The sequence below is a fragment of the Procambarus clarkii genome, chromosome 40 (assembly GCF_040958095.1).
Source record: "Procambarus clarkii isolate CNS0578487 chromosome 40, FALCON_Pclarkii_2.0, whole genome shotgun sequence".
Taxonomy (NCBI): Eukaryota; Metazoa; Arthropoda; class Malacostraca; order Decapoda; family Cambaridae; genus Procambarus; species Procambarus clarkii.
In genome coordinates, this window is record NC_091189.1 from 14,386,373 (window position 1) to 14,394,978 (window position 8,606).

The window sequence follows — 8,606 nt, forward strand, 5'->3', positions numbered from 1 at the left end:
ATGAGGGGTTACAAGGGACATCATGAGTGGTTACAAGGGACATCATGAGTGGTTACAAGGGACATCATGAGTGGTTACAAGGGACATTATGAGTGGTTACAAGGGACATCATGAGTGGTTACAATGGACATCATGAGGGGTTACAAGGGACATCATGAGGGGGGTTTCAAGGGACATCATGAGGGGTTACAAGGGACATCATGAGGGGTTACAAGGGACATCATGAGGGGTTACAAGGGACATCATGAGGGGGTTACAAGGGACATCATGAGGGGTTACAAGGGACATCATGAGGGGTTACAAGGAACATCATGAGGGGTTACACGGGACATCATGAGTGGTTACAATGGACATCATGAGTGGTTACAATGGACATCATCAGGGGTTACAAATGTCATCCATCTATTCCCCTTACCCTTATCCTAGATACAAGAGCATTGCCACATGGCAAGAATTAGTGCCACATGACAAAAATTAGTGCCACATGACAAGAATTAGTGCCACATGGCAAGAATTAGTGCCACATGACAAAAATTAGTGCCACATGACAAGAATTAGTGCCACATGGCAAGAATTAGTGCCACATGGCAAGAGTTTTTCTCTAATCATAAAACCACATTAACTGATAACAAATAAAGGTTATATTCTTTCAGTGTGTTGATGATCCTGGTGACGGTGGTGCCGGAGGCGTGGTGACCTACTGAGTGTTCCTTCACAAGGTCTTAATTCACGAAAACGAGAGAGAGAGAGAGAGAGAGAGAGAGAGAGAGAGAGAGAGAGAGAGGGAGAGAGAGAGAGAGGGAGAGAGGGAGAGAGAGAGAATGTGTGTCCAGTGTTAGAGGTCAGACGAATAGGCCTATCCTCATGCAGCTTTACTTGGTGATCGTGTGAAGGGAGACGGGCCCGCCAGGCACCAACAGGTGAGGGCTGTGTGTTCTGTAATCACGGAGCCTAGAGTGCCAGGCACCAACAGGTGAGGGCTGTGTGTTCTGTAATCACAGAGCCTAGAGTGCCAGGCACCAACAGGTGAGGGCTGTGTGTTCTGTAATCACGGAGCCTAGAGTGCCAGGCACCAACAGGTGAGGGCTGTGTGTTCTGTAATCACGGAGCCTAGAGTGCCAGGCACCAACAGGTACCGTGGCACCTCACCCTGGTCATGCAGAGGGGCCAGGCGAGCGTGGCACCATCCATTGATTGGTTACCTTGACTACCGCAGAAAACAGTACTTGGTGTGACAATGCCACCTACTGTATTACTGATACAATACTGTATATATATATGAATATATCCATACGCACGAAGCCTCAAACACTCGAATAGGGATTTAGAATTATACGAGACTGCCTGCAGGTGATAATTATAGAGATTATAGAGGTGTGAGTGTTGGGGGGACATGTGTTAGAAATAGTGGCTTGGCAACGTACTGACACCCTCTTGGAGGGTTGGGGGACTTAAGGAAGGGGGGTTGTGGGTTGGGGAGGTGAGGGGAGGGGAGGAGGAGAGCCAGCTGACGTCTGCATGGTACACCAGCTGTCAGCAGAGTGGTGGTACTTGTGTTCCATCGTCGTCCACGCCACCATGTACGACCTCTCCCTCCCGTGAAGCCCTTAGCACCTCTCTGGTGGAGCCCCCATACAGTGCTCTATGTCGTGTGTTATGTGGGAGTCGAACCTGGCTGAGGAAGGGCAGCTGGCGCGTGTGGTGTAGCCCATGTCAGCCATCTGGGAGAGGCGGCAGCTGGCGTGGCAGGAGGGGGAGTTAGGAGACGTCCTCTTGGCCATAGGATGAAGGGAAGGAGCTCCCTGACGAAGGATACTCAAGTGCCAAACCGTATATTAACACCAGACTCCTTTCACGCCTTCGTCTTGGAAGATACAAGTCTTTAGCAAGCTGGGTGAGTGTTTTTATGTTGATCTGGCATTGATGGTGTGTTATATCTTGCATGGTACCTTACATAGTACCTTACATATAACCTTACATAGTACCTTACATATTATCTTATAAAATTACATGTGCAATAGGTCTATATCAGCTCATACGACGCAGCTTCTATGTATGCCCTCGACTATACGTGACATGTCTATACATAAACATGTATAACATAAACGTGACATGTATACATGTATTGACATAAAAGTCAATATTCAGCTATCCTATAGGTCAACGACTGTGACCTTTGACCTTTGTCATGTTTCACCAATGGTCTCGAACCACAACCCTCCCTTCCTCCCTCCTCCCCTCCCTCACTTGCGTGAATCTTCTTGATTTATTCGCTTAAAAGTCCGTGAAGTAGTGGAGAACTGAGGATATCAGTCGTGGACCTTGCGATGATTTCGGGGATCAACGTCCCCGCGGCCCGGTCCTCGACCAGGCCTCCTGGTTGCTGGACTGGTCAACCAGGCTGTTGGACGCGGCTGCTCGCAACCTGACGTATAAATCACTGCCTGGTGACACACACACACACACACACACACACACACACACACACACACACACACACACACACACACACACACACACACACAGGGGCCTGGTAGCCTGGTGGATAGCGCATAGGATTCGTAATTCTGTGGCGCGGGTTCGATTCCCGCACTAGGCAGAAACAAATGGGCAAAGTTTCTTTCACCCTGAATGCCCCTGTTACCTAGCAGTAAATAGGTACCTGGGAGTTAGTCAGCTGTCACGGGCTGCTTCCTGAGGTGTATGTGTGTGTGTGGTGTGAAAAAAAGTAGTTAGTAAACAGTTGATTGACAGTTGAGAGGCGAGCCGAAAGAGCAAAGCTCAACCCCCGCAAACACAACTAGGTGAATACACACACATACTACTAGACCCCTGGCAAGGGGTCTGGTAGCTGAGTGGACAGTGCAGGACTCATAATTCTGTGTCCCGGGTTTGATTCCCGGACCAGGCAGAAACAAATGGGCAAAGATTATTTCACCCTGATACTCCTGTTACCTAGTAGTAAATAGGTACCTGGGAGTTAGACAGCTGTTACGGAGCTGTTTCCTGTGTGTGTGTGTGTGTGTGTGTGTGTGTGTGTGTGTGTGTGTGTGTATGTGTGTGTGTGTGTGTGTGTGTGTGTGTGTGTGTGTGTGTGTGTGTGTGTGAAATAATTAGTAGTTACAGTTGATTGACAGTTGAGAGGCGGGTCGAAAGAGCTGAGTTCAAACCCCACAAGAACAAATAGGCGAATGCAAATAGGTGAACACACACACACACATATACATACATACACAGTGTGTGTATATGTGTGTGTGTGTGTACTCACCTATTTGAGCTCAAGCACAAGTGAGTACACTCACACACACACACACACACACACACACACACACACACACACACACACACACACACACACACACACACACACACACACATATTTACACTCTCCTAAGTATAGACACATGTACAGGCACACATGTATGCTCATAATGCTCTCATAGCCTGCAGTCATATGTATTCATTATTTGCTATAGCCTCCAGTCACGTGTTTACCTTGGCTAGCGCAGCCTGTAGTCACGTGTATACATGGTTACCACAGCCTGGAGTCACGTGTATACATGGTTACCACAGCCTGGAGTCACGTGTATACATGGTTACCACAGCCTGGAGTTACGTGTATACATGGTTACCACAGCCTGGAGTTACGTGTATACATGGTTACCACAGCCTGGAGTTACGTGTATACATGGTTACCACAGCCTGGAGTTACACGTGTCCACTGGTTACCACAGCCTGGAGTTACACGTGTCCACTGGTTACCACAGCCTGGAGTCACATGTGTACACTGGTTACCACAGCCTGGAGTCACATGTGTACACTGGTTACCACAACCTGGAGTCACATGTGTACACTGGTTACCACAGCCTGGAGTCACATGTATACACTGGTTACCACAGCCTGGAGTCACGTGTATACATGGTTACCACAGCCTGGAGTCACGTGTATACATGGTTACCACAGCCTGGAGTTACGTGTATACATGGTTACCACAGCCTGGAGTTACGTGTATACATGGTTACCACAGCCTGGAGTTACACGTGTCCACTGGTTACCACAGCCTGGAGTTACACGTGTCCACTGGTTACCACAGCCTGGAGTTACACGTGTCCACTGGTTACCACAGCCTGGAGTCACATGTGTACACTGGTTACCACAGGCTAGAGTCACATGTGTACACTGGTTACCACAGGCTAGAGTCACATGTGTACACTGGTTACCACAGGCTAGAGTCACATGTGTACACTGGTTACCACAGGCTAGAGTCACATGTGTACACTGGTTACCACATAAAGAGGTAAATTTTTTACACACGTGGATGCAGGAAAATATGATTTCTGTTAAAATTGGCTACCCTAGCGTGACGTCACATGTTTACATTGGCTACCCTAGTGTGACGTCTCATGTTTACATTGGCTACCCTAGTGTAACAAACTAGGCTATTGTAAGAATTATCCAGAGTGGTTTATCGACAAAAGAGAATGGGAAGCTGAGCCGCATGGTGACCTGACCCCCAGGGGAATTCGCGGTGGAAATAACCGACGCTTTGTTCATAACTGCGTATAATGAATCATCCTATAGTATTCAGTAATTTAGAGAAAATTAGCCTTTATTCATTTTGCATTAAAATTGTATTGTATAATAGTACTGGATCCAATATCAAGAGTATTCTAATTATTGAGTTTAAGTCACCATCAGTGACGTCACGAATCAGATCTAACTTTTAAGGCGGAGTGACCGGCGGTCATAGGTCAGCAGGGTTGACATGTCTAGTATTTCTCAAAGTTCAATTAACCATTCTGGGGATCGGGAACAGCTCTGCCGTTAGATGTTTGTAATTTAATTCAGTAAAATAATTCAACCAGTCTGGATCAATTAAGTACAACAGAGGTTAATTGTTATAACTTAAACCTTGCTAGTAACTGGGTAGGACTTTGACTAGGCGGAAGGATACAATACTCTGTCTGGGGTAGTCCAGACAAGGAAAAAATCAGAGTGGAAACGGGAGCAGCTGGGATAAGAGGCCAAACATCTTACCTCTCCCCAAGACCAGCCAAAACATCTAGCTGGTCGCCCAAGGTATAGTTGCTATTGTTAATTATAGAAATAGTCTTCTCATTTGCCACTCAGGTCAAGTAGGGAGTGTTAAAGTGATAGGGAGTGAACATATTTAGATTTTGTTTTAGTTTTCTTTTAATAAATTAAGTTAATAATTTGCATTTTTATTGTTTCCATTTGGTTATGTGTATACTTGTCCTGGTCACGTGATCCACACGAGGCAGAGTTGTATTGGGCGCCGATTCTAACATCGAATCGGAATTATCATTACCGTGTAATTTATTCCACACTCAAGGTCATCGTATATAGTGGGGATCAAGCCCCTAGGTTGATTAATTAGCGTGATCGATCCAGACCTCGATCATTGCTCTTCTTTTTACTGGTCTGGTGGTGGCAGCGTAGAGGCGACTCTAGGGTTTTGATCAGAGCTTAGGTCACGTCATACTGGGTGTAGAATCCTAAGTCGGTCAATCGTCTTAGGACCACGTGGCGTGGAGTTGGCTTTGGTAAAAGTTTTGGAGTCCCTTGGTAGAGAATATAAGTAAGAATACGGGTAGAGGGCAAAGAAAGAAGGAAGTAGAGAGAGGAAATCTAACCCGAGTTACACTAGCGTGACGTCACATGTTTACATTGGCTATCCTAGCGTGACGTCACATGTTTACATTGGCTACCCTAGCGTGACGTCACATGTTTACATTGGCTATCCTAGCGTGACGTCACATGTTTACATTGGCTACCCTAGCGTGACGTCACATGTTTACATTGGCTACCCTAGCGTGACGTCACATGTTTACATTGGCTTCCCTACCGTAACGTCACATGTTTAGATTGGCTACCCTAGCGTGACGTCACATGTTTACATTGGCTACCCTAGCGTGACGTCACAGGTTTACATCAGCTACCCTAGCGTGACGTCACAGGTTTACATTGGCTACCCTAGCGTGACGTCACGTGTTTACATTGGCTACCCTAGCGTGACGTCACAGGTTTACATTGGCTACCCTAGCGTGACGTCACAGGTTTACATTGGCTACCCTAGCGTGACGTCACGGGGTAAGCGCTAGGCAACATATCTTTTATTGATCAGCTGACTGATGGACAGGTGTTGGCCGCCCCCCTTTTCGAATGGTTAGAAATAAAGAACTGTAAACATCATGTTTTATGACCCTTACAAAGGCTTCTTGAAGCTCCAGGGGCGCCACGCAGCGCCAGGACTCATGAAACATTTACACAACCACTTACGAAACCTTTACAGTTTTCCTTAATCATGGCGGTTTTGTTTACATTTATTGAACAGTTTAGAAACTTGTGAGTTCACAACCCCCCAAGGTTATTACGGTGACGAGGGGAGAGAGGGGAGATGGGAGGGGGAGATACAGGGGTGCAAATGAGTTGTCTCTAGACCTTTGTAACAGTTTTAATGTTTCATTGTATAACATTTTTCTGAGAGGGGGAGAGAGAGGGAGAGAGAGAGTAGAGGAGGAGGGAGATTGGGACAGGAGTGAGAGATGGAGAAAGGTGGCGAGTAGAGGAGATAAATAGAGAGGGGGAAGGAAGGAGAGGGCACAGGGAGATGATACCGGGGGTGGGTGGGGGGGGAGGGAGAGGGAGTAAAGAGACCCGGGTGCAGCCGGGTATCCTCCTAGGTATATCTTTACAAGAAAGTGTGTTTGTTTATCTGTTCGAGAAGAAGATGCCAGACGCTTGTGGTTAGCCGCGTGAAACTGTCCCTGGTGATGTGTGATAGCATAGGCAGTGCCCCACATGTCCCTCATTTAAGTAGGATTAACTCCTATTGCGACGACCAACAAGTCACATGCAGTAAAAGATTGGGAGGGTGTTTGGTTTTCCGTAAAGTTTTTCATCAGATGTGTTCATCACACGCACGCGCACGCACACACGCACGCACGCACGCACGCACGCACGCGCACACACACACACACACACACACACACACACACACACACACACACACACACACACACACACACACACACACACACACACACACACACACACAGGAGCCAAAGAGTTACGGTAAGGGGCGAGAAGTCGGACTGGCGAACAGTAACAAGTGGAGTACCACAAGGATCGGTGCTGGGACCTATTCTATTTCTTGTATATGTTAACGACATGTTTACAGGCGTAGAGTCCTACTATGTCGATGTTTGCGGATGACGCAAAGTTGATGAGAAGAGTTGTGACAGATGAGGATTGCAGGATCCTCCAAGAGGACTTAAACAGGTTGCAGAGATGGTCAGAGAAATGGCTACTGGAATTCAACACGAGCAAATGTAAAGTTATGGAAATGGGACTAGGAGATAGGAGACCAAAGGGACAGTACACAATGAAGGGGAACAGCCTACCTGTGACGAGGCGCGAAAGAGACCTGGGTGTAGGACGTAACACCTAATCTATCTCCTGAGGCACATATAAATAGGATAACGACAGCAGCGTACTCTACACTGGCAAAAGTTAGAACATCATTCAGAAACTTAAGTAAGGAGGCATTTAGGGCGCTTTACACTGCCTACGTGAGGCCAGTCTTAGAGTATGCCGCCTCATCATGGAGTCCCCATTCTGAAGAAGCATATAATGAAACTGGAAAAGGTTCAGAGGTTTGCAACGAGACTCGTCCCAGAGCTACGAGGGATGGGGTATGAGGAGCGTCTGAAGGAACTGTGCCTTACGACACTAGAAAGAAGAAGGGAGAGGGGGGACATGATAGGAACGTATAAAATACTCAGAGGGATTGACAGAGTGGACATAGACGAAATGTTCACACGTAATAGTAACAGAACGAGAGGACATGGATGGAAGCTTGAAACTCAGATGAGTCACAAAGATGTTAGGAAGTTTTCTTTTAGCGTGAGAGTAGTGGGAAAATGGAATGCACTTCAGGAACAGGTTGTGGAAGCAAATACTATTCATAATTTTAAAACCAGGTATGATAGGGAAATGGGACCATAGTCATTGCTATAAACAACCGATGTTCGAAAGGCGGGATCCAAGAGTCAATGCTCGATCCTGCAGACACAACTAGATGAGTACAACTAGGTGAGTACACACACACACACACACACACACACACACACACACACACACACACACACACACACACACACACACACACACACACACACACACACACACACATTAGGTGGGATCCAAGAGTCAATACTCGATCCTGCAAGTACAAATAGGTGAGTACACAAATGTTTCAAAGTTGTATAAACGTTCTCTCAAAATATCTGAGGAAAAAATAACATTGTGGTTAATTTGTATAAGTGTTGGGTGCCTACCTTACAGGTTCTGAGGGAGAGAGAAGGAGGGAGGGAGAGTGAACGGAAAGGTGAGAGAGACGAACAGTGAGAGAGACAGACAGACACTGGCCCGGCACTATATGGCACCCCCGTCTAATTGGGTGTAAAACAGGATTAATGTTTGTTATGAATGTTTGGTTAACAGGACGACTGTTGGTTAGGTAATTCTCATTAACAAATCTATTGTAGACTGGTGGCTTTCGTTAACAGAACTGTTACTAAGAT

At 46.6% G+C, this 8,606-nt stretch overlaps 1 protein-coding gene across 2 annotated transcripts in view; it reads left to right on the top strand.

Annotated features, from left to right (window-relative positions):
• The window catches only part of LOC123757926 (cyclin-dependent kinase-like 4), a 146,386-nt gene that overhangs the window by 40,783 nt on the left and 96,997 nt on the right, over positions 1-8,606 (top strand). Inside the window, exon 1 of one of the 2 annotated variants that reach the window (XM_069338733.1) lies at positions 1,542-1,894. The exons of the other annotated variant lie outside the window; for it this stretch is intronic. The gene's annotated coding sequence lies outside the window, so the exon portion shown is untranslated. Of the gene's footprint in view, positions 1-1,541; positions 1,895-8,606 lie in introns of those variants that run through there. 2 annotated transcript variants of the gene reach the window in all.